Source organism: Dendrobates tinctorius, unplaced genomic scaffold, assembly GCF_039654945.1.
Source record: "Dendrobates tinctorius isolate UK_male_01 unplaced genomic scaffold, ASM3965494v1 ptg000003l, whole genome shotgun sequence".
NCBI classification, from domain to species: domain Eukaryota; kingdom Metazoa; phylum Chordata; class Amphibia; order Anura; family Dendrobatidae; genus Dendrobates; species Dendrobates tinctorius.
The window spans coordinates 95,207,333-95,226,289 of NW_027361671.1; the positions used below are offsets into that span (position 1 = coordinate 95,207,333).

An 18,957-nucleotide genomic window follows, 5' to 3' on the forward strand; every position below is an offset into this window, starting at 1 on the left:
AGGGGGGCGATACCGCGGACCCTTGGCTGGAAGGAGGGGGCATCCAGGTGGTGCTAGGCTGCGAGACTTGGCTCTCATAAGATGTCAGCGCCGGTGGGTGGCGTCCTCTTTTCTATTTAGGGGAAAAAAGTGCATCGCCAATGTTTGCATCATCTTAGTGCTTACAGAGTGCTGCTATATCCTCTTGTTTATATATTATGAAGTCATGGCAGCTTGCACCTGTTTACACTTGCTTCTGACATGCCATGCACATTAAATGAGCAGGCTAATGATGTCTGGAGCGGCAATGTGGGCTTCCCTATAATGTCCTGTAGCAATATAGTCACATAGTGTTGCACAGCCAATCAGGGGGAGTATCACAGGCAGTAAAAAATGGAGGAGCCGGCCAAAGAAAGCTATTTAATGCCTGCACTATGTAGGGATAGCAGCACTCAGAGCACACAGGATAGGGATAGACTTAATGCAATTGTGGTGTACTACTTCAGTGTTGATTTACTAGATTGAAAATTGGAGTGATAGTCTCAGTCTGTGAATTGAAATCCAAGATTCAACTACCGTAATATAAAAAGTATTGTAGTGTTTCATTATCACCCCTCAATGTGTGACTGTAAATGAACACATCTGTGATATACTACAGCAACAGCTGCTGTTTTGTTTATTTTCACACAGTGACAGCATGTGTAAGGGTAGTTTTAAACCACTCATTTCAGATTTTGCAACTAAATCAGAATTCACAGGCTACTTCTGTTTTCACATGAAAGTGAAATTCCTGTGTTTTGAGATCGGCCCTTAGTTTTTAAAGATAAATCTCCCAAATCCTGAAACTTAAACACAAATATTTACCTACCGAAGTGTACATTTTGTTTAAAATAATGTTCTGATCCTGCTTCATTACTCCAGCAGTCAAATATTAGATATCAGTACATGCGCCACCTGAATACAGTAGAAATTTACACTTGTTTGCTATTGTGACGTTATTTGTCTTAAAACCCCTGGTTCTTTCCTACTTGATAAAGACATGTGGATGTTTTTTATTTTATTTTTTTAAGAAGAAAAACCTACATAATTCTGAAAATTACTCAAGTGTTCACCTACTAAAGTGTGAGTGTTGTTTTAAATAATTTGTTGAGCCTTCTTCATTGTGCCAATTAGTCTAGATGCATGTGCTATTATACACTAGGAACCACAGCTCTCTATAGACAGATAAAATTACATCACTGCCCCTTTGGCAAAGTCAAACCAGCCAGCAATTAGAACAAGCCTCAAGATGTTCTCCTCCCACTTCTTGCCACTCTCATCGTTTTACCTTTAGGTAGCACCTGTTCAGTGTCATGCTTTCCACCATCATCATTGTCATCCTTTGCTGCATGTGCTACTCCACGTACACCTCCTCCTCCTTCATCATCAAAAAGGCAAATATCCATTGCCGATTGTGTGGCAAGGAAACAACCATATGTTCCAGTTATCCTCTGGTTTGCCAACTAAACTTGAATCTTGTCAAGTTGTTTGTAGTACAGTCACTGCCTTACCAGCTTGTGTATTCTGCTGTCTTTCAAGAAATGATGGCCCTCAGCCTCAGTCATTATTTCATGTGGAAAAAGTTCCTTGTCTTTGACCTCCAAAATATACTGCATTATAGATACCTTGGGCAGTAACTATGGCAAGGGTTAATATATAAGTTTCATATCTCACTGTGTGAATGTTTTCAGCGGCAGTGAGGCACCACCACATCTGGGACAGATGGTGAAGCATCAACAACTGGGAGCTATGTCTGTTTCTACTGTCAGGAGGCAGTTATCTGCCTCCTGACGTATCTATTTTGCCTCCAGCTCAGCTAACATGACCTCATCACCAACAAGCACAGATGTTAAGGACTGACCTGGGTTGAAGAAGTGGTATTGCACCCACTAGGGGCAGCACTGTGAGGTAGCATAGTAAGGAATAGCCAGGGGTCGGTACACAGGAGCAGCAATATACAGTAGTTAATGGGTCAGCTGGTTGCATAGTCAGGAATAACCAAGGGTCGGTACACGGTAGCAGCAGTATAATCTTGGATGAAGCAGCAGGTGAAAGGAAAGCTTGACTAAAGGCTGGGAGCTCATTAATCTCACAAGGAAGGAAGTGCAATGGCAGGTTTAAGTACAATGTTCAATCAGGAGATTACAGGGTGCCGCTAATCAGAAACTCAGGGTTGAGACAATCAGAAACAACACAGGTACTAGTATCTGTATTAGCAAGGAACTGTCAATTCAATCTGAATAGCTCAGAGGGAAGAGCTGTCACCTAATACACAAGAGCTGCTGGGTTCGAGTCCTGACAACAGGGCACATCATTAATTCCACACAGCACCCTTATTCTTTTCATTCAAGCAAAGCAGAAAAAATTAAATGCAGACATTCAAAGTGAAAATGACAATGACTGTGATGCTGGCCATGACAACTAACTGCTGCAGTGGGGTTATGATAATGAAACAACCAAGATCTCGGTCGTGCTGCTAGACAATAGCAAGCTGTATGCTGCAATGCTTGTGGGAGGGTAAGTGCAATGTTAACAAGAAGTAAAGTGATGATTATTGGATAGCCATTCTTTTAGACCCTAGCTATAAAAGTAGGGTAATTGTTTCTATCTTCTGAAAGGAAGTCAAATTGGCATACTATTTGGATAAGCTGTCTTACCTGCTCTGCAAAATTTTCACCAAGCAAATGTCTGATACCCACATGACTAATCAGCACACCCCTCTGTTATCCATGTGGATGCAATGTTCCCCTGCCTGTGCCAGCATTAGGGCTACAAAAAGTAGCCAAGGCAGCAGCAGGAACACCTACAGTATATCTGACATGATGGACCAGATGTTATTTCTGCCATTGTGACAACCTATCCAGGTTCATTCATACCTATACTGTGTTCTTTCTCAGGTAGATACTCTGAGCCCTGAACTCATGGATTTCAAAGTCAACAACTTGGATCAGTGGCAAAAACTAGCTCACTTTGCTATGGAAGTTCTCTTGTGTCCAACCTCCAGTGTCATGTCAGATAGGTTATGCTGTGCCGGTGAATTTGTCATACCAAAATAGTCTAAGTTTTTCCTAGCATTTGTCAAAATGAATCAGGCATGGATCAATGCAGACTTTCATGCACCAACAACTGATACCAATGAATAAAGCGGCCATACCATTTTTCTGCCTGCCTGTCTGTTGACTGTTCTGCTGCCGCCAGTGCCAATGGACCATACTCTGCCAAGCATCTACTCACTGTTTATCATGTCATATATACTGTAGTGTAGCTACTGCTGCCAGGGATGCTGGTGCTCACCCTAAATTGAAAAGCATCTCCTTGCCTGCCCATTCTTAACTCTCTACTGTTCTGCTCCTGCCACAGCCACGCCAGACACACACCCCCTAGCTCCCCACTGTGTTTCATAGCGCTTGACTGCTGCTGCTGGGGCAGCCGTTGCTGACCTTATAGGGGATATTCTGGACTATAAAAAAGTGCCTAAGGACTATCTGGCATGTACTTGCTAACAAAGGCAACTGCCTGTCTGTTGTACCTGGCACCAGTCATTGACCGCTCTTTCCAGAGATGCAGCTGCTCCCTGTCAACAGAGCCATGTTTTTTCTTCCTGTTGGAAGTGCAGGACTACTAGCGTCATGCTGATTGACAGACAGCTTTCCCCAATTAGGCAGAGCGGAGCTGGCTGTAAATCAGCATAATGCCAGTAGTCCCGCCCTGTCAACAGGAAAAAAAACTGCCACTCTGTTGATGAAAAGTCAGTAGGCAGAAGTCTGTGACCACTCTGTGCCAGCAGAAAATTACGCCACGCACAACAGGCAGGTAAGTAGCAGCCACCTGCCAGTTAGTGCTTAGGCATGTTTTTTTTTTTTTTTTAAAGTCCGGGATATCCCCTTAAAACTGCCAAGCATTTCCTTGCCTGTCCTGTCTTAACGCTATCATGCTGTACCTGCTACAGCAAATGCAGAGTCATGCCAACCACACACCTCGTGATTTCCCACCGTGTTTCCTAGAAATTAAACGTTTTGTATGCTAAAGAAAGGGCTTTGAAAATTGTCACTTACAAAACAATCTAAGAGATTGCTCAAGATTTTATATTGTCATTTGTCCATTTCCAAGAAAATAGGGAAGTACTTTAACATTAAACAATAAATCACATGTGGAACAAGAATTCCCCACTAATAAATGGTTCATTCCTATATCTTAACTCAGATATATAGTATATATATATACAGCTCAATTTTTGTCTCATCTGTCAGCACCTTCTTCCAGTCACTCACAGAATAATACAGGTGTTCATTGGCAAAACTTGAGACGGGCCTGCACATGTGCCTTCTTGAGCAGGGGGACCTTGCGGGCACTGCAGGATTTAAAACCTTTAAGGTGTAATGTGTTACCAATGGTTTTCTTGGTGACTGTAGTCCCACCTGACTTGAGAACATTAACAAGTTCTCCCTGTGTAGTTTTAGGCTGATATCCCTCCAGGTGAGATTTATCATGATGCCCCAGATCAATGTCGATTGACAGTCATTTTGTATTTCTTCCATTTTCTTACTATTGTACCAACAGTTGTCTCCTTCTCACTCAGCATCTTATTTATAGTTTTGTAACCCATTCCAGCTTCGTGCAGGTCTATGATCTTGTTCCAGACATCCGTAGAAAGATCTTTGGTCTTGTCCATGTTGCAGAGGTTAGAGTCTGACTGATTAATTGAGTCTGTGGACAGGAGTCTTTTATAAAGGTGACTATGTAAGGCTAGGTTCACATTTGCGTCCAGTGTTCTTATGGTACTTTGTGTTTGCTAACTGTGTAAGAAGGCTAATGGATGGTTAGAATACCCTTGAAAACCCTTGTGCAAGTATGTTAGCACAGCTGAAAACAGTTTGGCTGATTAGAGAAGCTATAAACCTGATCTTCCTTTGAGCTAGTTGAGAATCTGGAGCATTACATTTGTTAGTTCCATTAAACTCTCAAAATGGCCAGAAAAATGAACTATCATGTGAAACTTGACAGTCTATTCTTGTTCTTAAAAATGAAGGTTATTCCATGTGAGAAATTGCCAAGAAACTGAAGATTTCCTACAACGGTGTGTTCTACTCCCTTCAGAAAAGATCACAAACAGGCTCTACCCAGAGTAGAAAGAGAAGTGGGAGGCCCCACTGCACAACTGAGCAAAAAGACACGTACATTAGAGTCTGTAGTTTGAGAAAATGACGCCTCACAGGTCCTCAACTGGCAGTTTCATTAAATAGTACCCGCAAAACACCAGTGTCAACATCTACAGTGAAGAGGTGACTCTGGGATGCTGGCCTTCAGGGCAGAGTGGCAAAGAAAAAGCCATATCTGAGACTGGCTAATAAAAGGAAAAGATTAATATGGGCAAAAGAACACAGACATTGGACAGAGGAAGATTGAACAGATGAATCCAAGTTTGAGGTGTTTGGATCAGGGGGTTGGACCAGATGGCCCAGGAGGTCCCTTCCAACTCTATGATTCTATGATCACACAGAACATTTGTGAGACGCAGAACAACTGAAAAGATGCTGGAAGAGTGCCTGATGCCATCTGTCAAGCATGGTGGAGGTAATGTGATGGTCTGGGGTTGTTTTGGTGATGGTAAAGTGGGAGATTTGTACAAGGTAAAAGGGATTTTGAATAAGGAAGGTTATCACTCCATTTTGCAACGCCATGCCATACCCTGTGGACAGCACTTGATTGGAGCCAATTTCATCCTACAACAGGACAATGACCCAAAGCACACCTCCAAATTATGCAAGAACTATTTAGGGAAGAAGCAGGCATCTGGTATGCTATCTTTAATAGAATGGCTAGTGCAGTCATCAGATCTCAACCCCATTGAGCTGTTGTGGGAGCAGCTTGACCGTATGGTACACAATAAGTGCACATCAAGCCAAACCAACTTGTGGGAGGGGTTTCTGGAAGCATGGGGTGAAATTTCTCCAGATTACCTCAGCAAATTAACTGCTAGAATGCCAAAGGTCTGTAATGCTGTAATTGCTGCAAAGGGAGCAGGTTGCTCCAAAAGCCACGTTGTGACTTCAGGAATCAGAGTCTCATCATCTGAAAAATATTTGCCCATCAAAAATAACTTAATTGTTGGAAAGAGGTGGAAGTCTGATGGTGCGAGGTCAGGTGAATTAGGAGGATATGATAGAATTTCAAAGCCACAGGAGCATGTTTCCATTTGGGCAACATGTGAGTTGTGAACTTGTGCGTTGTCTTGCAGAAGGCACATACCTTTGGTAAGCATGCCACGTCTCTTGGTTTTGAAGGCCTACCACAATTTTCACAGCAGTGAAGCATAGTATGCCCCAGGAAATCCATCAATGCTACTCCATTCTAGTCCCAAATTACTGTAAGCATGACCTTGCGTGCCGAGGGTTGGCACATGCCTTCTTTAGAGGCAGTGAGCCATGATGCTTCCATTGCATTGACTGGACTTTAGTCTCAGGATCATAGCAATGGACCCAGCTTTTATTCTGTGTGATCAGTCTATTGAAAAAGTCCTCCTGGTTTCCTTGGTACATCCTCAATAGAGCCTGAGAGCATTCGACTCGTTTCTGCTTCTGGAAAGGAGTTAGCAGCCGGGGAACCCAGCGAGCGGATACTTTTTGCATGTGAAGATGGTTTTGGATGATTTTTTCCATGGACCCCACACTAATCTTCATGTTTTGGGCTAGGTGGTGAATGGTTATGCGGTGATTTTCTAAAATGGCGACCTCCATTTGCTGCATGGTTGTATTTATAAATAGCAGAGTGGGGTTGCTATGGATTTTGGAGCTGTTTGCACTGAAGTCAGGCCACATTTGAATTGATGATGCCAATTCTTGACTCCATCATATGATGGGCAATCATCATCATAACCCTCTTTCATCTCATCGAACGTCTCCTTTGGTGTGTGGCCTTTCAAGTAAAGGAACTTGATGGCTGCTCTGTATTCCACTGGGTCCATTATCAGACCTCACACCACTTCAGCAACTGTAAAATCAAGACCGATATCCGTTCTGAGTTGCAAATTGGTACTTAACCTATAGAGACTTATATCGTTACACATATGCAGTTTCAGCATCCTGTGTTAAATAGAAGGGGGTCAGGTGAAATCTTTAATGAATGCCCCGCACATACAAAGCCTGGTTACTGATGAATATGCTCATCTGAATCACAATTCTTTAGTTGAATCCCTCACTTGGAGAAAATCACTTTCAGTAGTAAGTATTGTTAGAGAACAGGTGTACATTAATCTATTTTCAGACAAGTTGTCTACAAGTGCAAAAAGTGCAGGACTGATTCTATTATTCCAGGATTACAAATAGCAAATCTAAAAAAGACTGCCTAAAATATGGAACAAGATTTTGTTGATTGAAGCACAATATAAAAGAAGTCGCTGCTGTCCTAAAAATAGTGGAAGCCTGTCTCTATATTGCCCAAGCCCATCTGGATGTTCCACGATGCTTCAATGCTTCTAGGAAAATGTTGCATATATAGATGAAACAATACTTATGAACTGAAAAAGCATTTGTCAGCATGTATGGTCCAAACTTCCCAAGCAAGGTTGAGAATTTTTTTTTTCAGCTACAGGAAATGTTTTGTGGATGTGATAGCTGCTAAAAGGGAATCTACAATTTATTAAATTCAAGGGTTCAACTACTTTTTCTCCCTGCACTGTGGAGGTTTACTCAATGTATTTAATCAAAACATGAACAATATACTGTAATTGCTTCCATGTGTGGTAGAGCGGCTCCTCGGCTGGACACAGAGGTATAACTGGAAAACTGTCTCTTTATAATAAATAATAAATCTTTATTTTTATATAGCGCTAACATATTCTGCAGCGCTTTACAGTTTGCACACATTTTCATCACTGTCCCGGGTGGGGCTCACAATCTATATTCCCTATCAGTATGTCTTTGGAGAAATGTCTCTTTAAGAAAAGGTGAACATATATTCCCCTAAAACATTAATTTTTAATGAATCCAAAGTGAAAAAACACCTACCCAGTGAATACAATTGATTAAATACCAAAATAAAGAAAAAGACCAATTCAAAATCTACAAAACTCTGCTATAAACCTGATCCTGAACCTGCCTTGCTGTGGAGGTTGGCACCCTATAAGAACAAATTTTTTGGTGCCCCCACTCAATGAGGACTAACCATCACTTCCCTACTTAACCCTATCAATATAGGTGGGAAAGTAATATAGATGAAGAAAATAAATGAAACAATTTAAATAATTTAAATAACTATCCAGACAACTCAGGAATTCCCTGCAGGCATAAAGTAGACCATACGGATACAGTAGTATTCAAATTCAACATTAATATCTGTCACTATGACTAGTACTCTAAACTGCTGCTATCTCTAAAGATATATGATTTTCCTGGCTTATTATGTGATTCTATGCTCAGGTATTCATTTCACAGTAGATACAGAGAATTAACAAAAACCCAATATGAAAGAGTAAACTTATCATAGATAGGATGTGCCCCTCTTTAAGAAAATGCTTGGTTTATTGTAGTAGCATAAACTAAGCTGAGAAAGTAAAGACAGCCCTCTGGGCAAAACAGCAAAACAAAGAAACAAAAAACAAAGTCCTTTTCATAGCGGGATCAGCCCGTTCACAGGCAGCAATGTCCACAGTTCAGGTTTAACACACAACTTCCTGGAGTCCTATCTCTTCAGGAACCATTGAATGCTGGAAACTTTGGCAGTCAGCCATTTAAGCCCAGACCATGTGATTCCTCCATCACGGGATTATCACATGACACCAACATCACACAGGTCCTGTCAGGACACTGCAGGTGGAGATACATTGGTGATACGGTGGACCCCCTCCCTCCCACTGTATCCACTAAAACCAGTCCATAACATAACTCTCCTTTAAGCCTTTCAGCATGTAGTGTGCTGGAGGAAACTACTCTGGTTTCACATCACTGACGCCATCATGCGCAGTGACACGTATCTCTGCTCCATCACTTCACCAGTGATTCTGTCACACGTGGTATAAGTTTAGCTCGATTGTGGTTTTTTTTCCAAGTCACACTTATATACAATCAGACCATATTTTATTGGTAATCAATGCAAAAATATAATTAATTTAGCTTCAACTGAGCCTAATACAAGTTCAAGGAGTAGAAGGTCCCACTATCAACCTAGCTTTCACTTCATTTCTTAAGGCCCAGGAATAACACTTCTACCAAATGAGGTTTGCTGAGAAACCTCATTTTTTGGATTTCTTTCACCCTGTAAGATAGCTCTCCTAAAGTAACTTTCATAGTATCCCATATAAAAACATAGGCCACTTGTAGCTAAAAGCTATACTTCTGGCAAATATTTCTACAAGATTCTGAGTTGTTTGTTAGTATTTTTTCCCATTCCTCCAGAAGAGTATTTGTGAGATCAGACACTAATTCTGGGAAGAATGGGCCTGGTTATGTACAGTATATGCCTATGTATATAAAATGTAAAACATTCGATATACAGTACTACTAAAAAGTTTGAACACAACTGTTCCTACAATGATTTTACATTTCTTATTTTTAATAATTCAGACTGAAGGCAGCAAAATCATGAAGGAACACCCATGGAAACAAGGAGTAAAGGAACTTGTGTGAAACAAACCAGGATATGTGTAAATTAAACCTTAGATTCTGCAAAGTACCCCAATTTTACTCTGAAGACAGTTGCCATTCTCTAAAAGATTAAATAAAAAAATTAACACAAGAACCTGATTTACAGTAAATAATAGGTGAATTTCTGAAGATATTTTCTATTGAAGTCAAACATATTGTGTTGAAATTATTTCATTTTGATATAAGTGTGTTGTTCCTTTTTAACTATATCTTAAAGTGATTTTGACTGCTTTTCAATGCAACTGTATATGGAAAAAAATATTTACACATTTATATATCCAATAGAAAATTAATGGGAGGAACTCAAGCTCAGAGTTCATAGAAGGAGCCCACGGAACCTTCAGGATTTGAAGAGTGTTTGTGTGGAAGAAAGGGCCAAATTCACACCTGCTGAGTTTCTCCATACAGAAAGCTTCTTGAAACTGTCATCAGCAGCAAAGACTTTTGTACGACTTATTAATTAAATTTAGGTAATCGTGTTCAATACATTTTCCATTTGTCATTTCTTCTTAATAACTTCTTAATAACGGGCTTACGCGTGCAACAGATTAACTCAACAGTGTGATGCAGCAGCAAAAAAGGCAAATGCAATTCTAGGATGTATTAACAGAAGCATACAGTCTAGATCACGTGAAGTCATTATTTCCCTCTACTCCTCTTTGGTCAGACCTCATCTGGAATATTGTGTCCAGTTTTGGGCACCACATTTTAAAAAAGACATCAACAAACTGGAGCAAGTTCAGAAAAGAGCGACCAGAATGGTGACCGGTCTGCAAACCCTGTCTTATGAGGAAAGGTTGCAGGATTTGGGAATGTTTAGTTTGCAAAAGAGAAGACTGAGAGGAGACTTAATAGCTGTCTACAAATATCTAAAGGGCTGTCACATTGTAGAAGGATCAACTTTATTCTCATTTGCACAAGGAAAGACTAGAAGCAATGGGATGAAACTGAATGGGAAGAGACACAGATTAGATATTAGAAAAAACTTTTTGACAGTTAGAGTGATCAATGAGTGGAACAGGCTGCCACGAGAAGTGGTGAGTTCTGCTTCAATGGAAGTCTTCAAACAGAGGCTGGACAGACATCTGACTGGGATGATTTAGCGAATCCTGCTTTGAGCAGGGGGTTGGACCAGATGGCCCAGGAGGTCCCTTCCAACTCTACGATTCTATGATTCTATGATTCTATGATTCTATAAGTGCAACAGGATCAAGTGTTTTGCAGTTAGACAATGCATTGAAGCTGATGTTCCTCTCTTCTCTTCTTCACACAGGTATTTCATTCCATCATCCATGTATGCTGTCTGACAAGTGTGAACTGCATCATATAGTGCCAGATATTTTTATGGTATTTCATTCCATCATCCATGTATGCTGTCTGACAAGTGTGAACTGCATCATATATTGCCAGATATTTTTATGGTATTTCATTCCATCATCCATGTATGCTGTCTGACAAGTGTGAACTGCATCATATAGTGCCAGATATTTTTATGGTATTTCATTCCATCATCCATGTATGCTGTCTGACAAGTGTGAACTGCATCATATAGTGCCAGATATTTTTATGGTATTTCATTCCATCATCCATGTATGCTGTCTGACAAGTGTGAACTGCATCATATAGTGCCAGATATTTTTATGGTATTTCATTCCATCACTCCTGTGGTGGGTCTTTATTTTTTATCTATTTGGTTTCTGCTTTGAAGTGTAGAAAGGTGTTTTTTTTTCTCCCTTTCTCAGTTTGATGGCCTTGTCCAGGGTTAGTTATTTACCCTGCATAGTAATGCCTGCTCTGGCCTTGTGCTAATTGGTTAATTACTGATTGTGGCCTTTTGGTGGCTGAAGCTAGCAGACATTTCATTTCATATATATTTAGCTCTGGCTGGGATAGCACGCGTGCGGGCTTACGCGTGCAACAGGATCAAGTGTTTTGCAGTTATCAAGTGTTTTGCAGTTATCAAGTGTTTTGCAGTTATCAAGTGTTTTGCAGTTATCAAGTGTTTTGCAGTTAGACAATGCAGTTGGACAGGGCAGGAGACAGGTAAGGTGCATAAGTTTTTCATGCACGCTTGCTTCTTGGTCAGTCGTACTACGTATGCATTGATCATATTAACCTGCTGCTTATTTGTCTTCACTTCTGCTTTTTAACAACTCGCCTGCCCTTTTACACATTCTGTGCACTCTCTGCATATCCACCCCTCCCTTTTCCCCTCTCCCATGTTTAACTCTGAGGCTCTATTGACATTTCTTACCCACACCAAACCATCCAAAACCTCCATGCAGCACGCAAAACGTTCATACAAATCATCCCACCACCTGCTTTTTCTGTTTTTTCTCCTTTTAATAGTTGCAGGTGACATCTCCCCCAACCCTGGGCCTCCATCCACCAGCATACATTACTCTCCTCCAGCTGCATATAGAAACCCTGCTAATCTTATTAACATTCAGTGCATGCCTTCTCCTCTCACTTTCCAATGTGCTCTCTGGAATGCACGGTCTGTGTGTAACAAACTGACTTACATTCACGATCTTTTTCTCTCTAATTCCCTTAACCTTCTGGCTATTACAGAAACCTGGATCCAGCATTCAGACACCACCGCTGCTGCCTCTCTCTCGTTTGGTGGGCTGAAATTTTCACATACCCCCAGACCTGAGAACAGACAGGGTGGAGGTGTTGGTTTGCTGCTTTCATCACAATGTGCTTTCCAGGTCATCCCCCCGGTTCCATCACTTACATTTCCTTCCTTTGAAGTCCACGCCGTCAGACTCTTTAAGCCCTTCTCCTTACGAGTGGCGGTCGTTTATCGCCCTCCAGGCTCCTCCCGCCAGTTTCTAGACCACTTCACCACCTGGCTTACTCACTTTCTGTCCTGTGACATCCCCACCCTCATCATGGGAGACTTTAACATCCCCATCAATGATCCGCTCTCCCAGTCTGCCTCTCATCTTCTTTCTCTAACTTCTTCATTCGGCCTCTCACAGTTTACTAATTCTCCTACACATGAGGACGGGAATACTCTGGACCTGGTTTTCTCCCGTCCCGGCTCGCTGCACGACTTTACTAACTCGCCTCTCCCGCTCTCGGACCACAACCTTCTTTCCTTCTCTGTCAAGAATTGTCTCCTCACCCGGGACACCCCCACTTGCCACACTTATCGGAATACACGTACCATTAATACCCAACAGCTTAGGGACAATCTCCACACATCTTTAGCCCCCATCTCCACCCTCTCCTGTCCAGACATAGCATTGTCACACTTCAATAATACACTGAAGAATGCCCTAGATGAAGCAGCACCTTCTATACGCAGAAAAACCCGACACAGACAAAGGCAGCCCTGGCACACAACGCAAACACGCTCTCTTCAGCGATGCTCGAGGTGTGCAGAGCGGCAGTGGAGAAAATCTCTCTTAGCAGAAGACTTCATCCACTATAAGTTCATGCTCAAAACCTATAACTCTGCCCTTCATCTGGCCAAACAATCCTACTTCACCACCCTCATCACCTCACTATCCAACAACCCAAGACGACTTTTTGAAACCTTAAACTCCCTCCTGAAACCTAAAGTACAGGCCCCCATCACCAACCTCAGCGGTGAGGATCTGGCCACTTATTTCCTAGAAAAAATCAACCACATCCATCAGGATATCTCAGCCCTATCTCCTCAGTGCCTGGATCCCCTTCCCTGCCGCACCTCAAGCTCACTAGACATCTTTGAGCCTGTTTCAGAAGAAGAAGTTTCCAAGCTCCTCGCTTCTGCTCGGCCTACAACCTGCAACAGTGACCCTATTCCTTCACAGCTCCTGCAGTCTCTCTCACCAGTGGTCACCACTCACCTGACTAAAATATTTAACCTCTCTCTTTCTTCAGGTATATTTCCCTCCTCATTTAAACATGCCATCATAACCCCTTTACTTAAAAAGCCATCCCTGGACCAGAACTGCACTGCTAACTACAGACCTGTCTCTAACCTTCCCTTCATCTCTAAACTCCTGGAACGCCTGGTCCACTCCCGTCTAATCCGCTATCTCTCAGATAACTCTCTTCTTGACCCCTTACAATCTGGTTTCCGCTCGTTACACTCTACTGAAACTGCCCTCACTAAAGTCTCTAATGATTTAATAACAGCTAAATCGAAAGGTCATTGCTCCCTGCTGATTCTCCTGGATCTCTCTGCCGCATTTGACACTGTGGATCACCAGCTCCTCCTCACTATGCTCCGCTCTATAGGCCTCAAGGACACAGCCCTCTCCTGGTTCTCCTCCTACCTCTCTGACCGCTCCTTCACTGTATCTTTTTCCGGCTCCTCTTCCTCTTCTCGTCCCCTTACTATCGGGGTCCCGCAGGGCTCAGTCCTAGGCCCCCTCCTCTTCTCTTTATACACTGCCCCTATTGGACAAACAATCAGCAGATTTGGGTTCCAGTATCATCTCTATGCTGATGACACCCAATTATACACTTCTTCCCCTGACATCACCCCTACCCTAATTCAAAATACCAAGGATTGTCTGTCTGCTGTCTCTAGCATCATGTCCTCCCTCTATCTGAAACTAAATCTCTCTAAAACTGAACTTCTTGTGTTTCTCCCCTCTACTAACCTCACTCTACCTAACATCGAAATAACCCTGGAGGGTTCAACCATAACTCCCAAGCAGCATGTCCGCTGTCTTGGGGTCATATTCGACACTGAACTTTCCTTTACTCCGTACATCCGATCACTCAGTCGCTCTTGTCACCTGCATCTTAAAAACATCTCCAGAATCCGACCTTTTCTCACCTTTGAAACTGCTAAGACTCTTACTGTCCCTCTTATTCATTCTCGTCTGGACTACTGCAACTCTCTTCTGATCGGTCTCCCTCTTACCAAACTTTCTCCTCTCCAATCCATCTTGAATGCGGCAGCCAGGGTCATATTTCTGTCCAGCCGCTTCACCGATGCCTCCATCTTATGCCAGTCATTACACTGGCTACCTATTCGCTACAGGGTCCAGTATAAACTCATCTCTCTCACCCATAAAGCTCTCTACTGTTCTGCACCGCCTTATATCTCCTCTCTCATCTCTGTCTATCGCCCTACACGTGCCCTCCGTTCTACAAATGACCTAAGACTAACATCCCCCGTAATCCGAACCTCGCACCTCCGTCTCCAAGACTTCTCTCGTGCTGCTCCAGCTCTCTGGAATGCACTTCCCCAGACGATCAGACTGATACCTAGCCCTGACCTATTCAAGCGCGCTTTGAAAACCCATCTCTTCAAAGAAGCCTATCACATCAACTACTCAGCAAACTAACTTTGCCCTGTTCCCTCCTTCCAAATATTATTCTGAATCTGCACCCTACTATTCATCTGTCTCCACACCCTTCATGCACATAACTGCACTTGATACTTGTCTATTGCACTTAAACACACGGGCTGATGACCGGATCATGCAGCTTTATATGAAAATCCCTATTATAATTGCCAGACCTGAATTAACAAGCATTTCTCACCTACTGTGTCCCCCCATTTCCTTGTAGATTGTAAGCTTGCGAGCAGGGACCTCACTCCTAATGTCATTGTTTGAATTGTCTTAACTTGTATTGAATTTATTGTCTGTACATGTCCCCGCTTAATTGTAAAGTGCTGCGGAATATGTTGGCGCTATATAAATAAAAATTATTATTATTATTATTATTATTATTATTATTATTATTAATACATGTAACTTAATTTATGGACGTCTATGGTTTGATTTCTTTACGTGTGTGGATTGGATGGGTTGTTACCGACATCTGGTGACAATTTCATGTCAATAGCACCTTTAGCAATGTATTTACTTGAACATAGGTAACATGTTCAACACTTATTTCACCTGCTGTGTATGAATATATACATAAAAGGGTGGTTATTCCATAAGTTAAACTCCTTACAGTGCACGTGACTCCTACTGGTTATATACTCTGGTCAGTAGTAGGTGTTAGAGACAGAAAATAGCTGGAATTTATCAATTAAGATTCTGAATAATAGTATAGTTATATGGTTTGTTTCCATAAGAAAAATTATTTTCATTTCAAATACTGTGCCCTTTAATTACATAGCTAATTAGTACATGGAGATCCCAGGAAGACAGAAGGCAGAGTTACCATGGATATGCTGTGTTTCCTTTACCCAAATTGGAAGCATTTATAATCACAGAACACTTGTGCTGAGCACAACTTTTTCTTTTTTTTTTTTAAATATTACTGAAATATTCAGAGACTGCATTTGTGAAGCAATTCTGAAAGAAAGCTGATCTGGGAATTTGCAGGAAGCATAAATGAGCTGGGCAAAGTGTTATATCAGTACATTTCACTTTTTATTAAAATGTGAATAACATTATTTATGATATCACAACATGTCAATAAAACAACTAACAATAAAAAGAATGTGGATATACAGTTATGATAGTAACAAGTGCTGAAACAATGTGCACTTTACATTGCTGTTGCTGCGTAAGTGAAAAATTACCTTATTAAACCATTATGCTGTAAGACTATTCCCTGGATGATGAGCATTTCCCTTCCTTTGTATAGTAACAAGGATATACATATATTATCAAGGCTTTACACCAACTAGAAGCATTTAATTCATTTAATTTTACTCATATTCGCATGATACTCATGCAATACTAATGTGAAAATCTCCAAAGAGACATAGCAAAGGCATAGCATGAGGTTCAGCACAAGGAAGTTGGGGGGGACACACATCTGAGTGGACCCCTATCATAGCTTGCAATGCTTACGATGACAACGGTGCTCCCTAACTATAATGGGCAAAGGAGGAAACTCAACAGATAACCATGCTGTTACTGAAAAACTACTAAACTATACGAAGACCAAAACCGATATTACACCATATAGTTGTAGATACCAGTTCTGCTAATCATATTAATAGATTACAGGCCAGTTATAGACTGTGCCTTAACAATGACTCTCTTTTTGTGGGGTCTTTTAATTTTTCTTATCTTTTCCGTCTGACCTAGACTGTAATAATGACTTCTTCCAGTTATGACTGGTCCGCAGAGTTTACAACAAAGATACATTTGACTTTTCCCTTTTCCTACATTGTCCCCATCTATTGCTAACTTGCATAAACTCCCCATCCTGCTGGTACCCCAATTCTGAGCCTGTTGCTGTGATTAACGGACATACTATGAGGCTTGATAACAATACTCCTCCATGTGACCCATATTTTACTGATGCCTACAACTATGCCCCTTCAATAGTAAAATGCCCCCTTTGTGCCCTCTACATGATAAATTGTCCCCTAGAAAAAAAATAATGACCCTCAATCAATGCACCCAAAAATGTAATAATGTCCCCTGAGTGGACTTTTAGCTATTAATAATGCCCCAAGTGCTGCATCAAAAGGAATAATGCCCAGAATCCTCTAATATACAGTAATAATATCCCATCCCATATCCCCAGATAAATTGATAATGGCCCCAGTGCACCCCCACAAAAAATAATAATGCCTCATAAAATAGTTAAAAAAATAATATATATACTCACTTAGGCCTCAGATCCTGGCAAGTCAGCATTATGACATGGACGGAGCAATACAGTGACATTATTTTGCTAGGACTCTGACATCCTGTACATTTGATCAAAGTACTGGCAGTTATAACATGGCTGAATCTAACACGCATCTCTATTCTCTTCATACATGTATTTAACTATTTCAAGCTACTGCACTGAATCCTGCATGTGTCCTACCTGTTATTCATCTTAGCAGCATATATAATGGTATATAGTTATTTCAACTTACTCTGCTTGTACCTATATGCTATGAGGTCAAGTAACTGTTCAAAGTGGTTTATGATCCATGTAGGCCTGGACACTTGTTTATCTGCTCACTACATTTATTGTGTCCTGCTGTCTCAACTTAGGGTACCGTTACACCTAGCGATGGACCAGCGATCCCGACCAGCGATATGACGCGGTCAGGATCGCTGGTGCATCGCTAGGTGGTCGCTAGTGAGCTGCCACACAGGCAGATCTCACTAGAGACATTGCTGGGGACGGGGATCGCTATTTACCTGTCAGACGCGGCGATCCTGCGTCCTCCCGCCCGGCTCCACGCGTCGCTCGTCGTCACAGCAGGAAGCGCCGCAGGAAGCCGACGACGAGGAATGGTCCAGCAGCTTCTCGCGCGATCAGCGATAACCAGCGGGGGAGCCAGTCAGAGGTAAGTATCACATGCAGCGATATCGCTAGCAATATCGCTGCAACGTCACAAAATCGGTGACTTTACAGCGATATTGCTAGCGATATCGCAGTGTGTAAGGCGGACACTCGTTTGATTGATTGCTAACGAGAGAAAAAAAGTAAGAGATCTTAGAACTGGCATCCTATATATTCAGACATAGTCTGAGGAAGCATTTATGCAGGGGGCATTTATGTACATTTAATCAAAGTACATTTGATCAAAGTACTGGCAGTTATAATGTGACAGTTATACAGGGCAGGAGACAGGTAAGACAAATAAGACAAATAAGCAAATCCATTCCCAGTAAATTTGGATTACAGCAAATATATACCATATGCATTTGTATAATTTATATCCTGGCTGCTGCATTCACTCACATCCACCACCCTTGCATTATCTCTTTACACTCCATCCATATCGGCCCCTCTGTCCTTTCCTCTCCTATGTATAGCACTCAAGCTTTTTTCACATTGCTAAACAGCACAGATCCATTCAATTGCACCATCCAACACACAAGACGCTCTCACAAATCACTTAACAATCTGCTCACTCTTTCTATACTCCTTCTCCTAGTCGCAGGAGACATCTCTCTCAACCCCGGCCCCCCATGTCATTGTAAGTAGAACCCCTCAACTGCTACACTCAGAAACCCCTCTAATCTTATTAATATTCCCTGCATGCCTTCTATCTCTTTTAATTGTGCCCTTTGGAATTCTCGCTTGGTGTGTAATAAACTCTTCTTCATCCATGACTTCTTCCTTTCTGATTATGGTAATGCCATTTTAAACACCAACTTTTCCAGGTCTACTTATCTCTATTAGCCTCCTCATGCTTTATGATGTACATATCTGTCAACAAGTCACTTTGTGCTCAATGACGGATTTGTTTGTCAAGCTGATCGCATGGTACAATTCCTCTACTGATGCGATCAGCTGCAGGAGCCTGACAGTTTTACAGGACCAGCTGTGAGAATGCCTATCCTACCAACCTAACCCCTCATATTTTACTCTCATTAGTAACAGTGTTAACCCATTGGCAACCCTGTAGCATGATTGTAGCTAGACAAAG

General features: G+C 41.7%; 1 long non-coding RNA gene across 1 annotated transcript; it reads left to right on the top strand.

Annotated features, from left to right (window-relative positions):
- The first annotated feature begins 3,740 nt into the window (after nt 1-3,740).
- On the top strand, nt 3,741-10,168 carry LOC141092618 (uncharacterized). Its single transcript, XR_012232862.1, has 3 exons — nt 3,741-3,831; nt 9,579-9,775; nt 9,945-10,168. It is a non-coding gene; the product is annotated as an uncharacterized lncRNA (long non-coding RNA).
- The last annotated feature ends 8,789 nt before the right edge of the window (nt 10,169-18,957 follow it).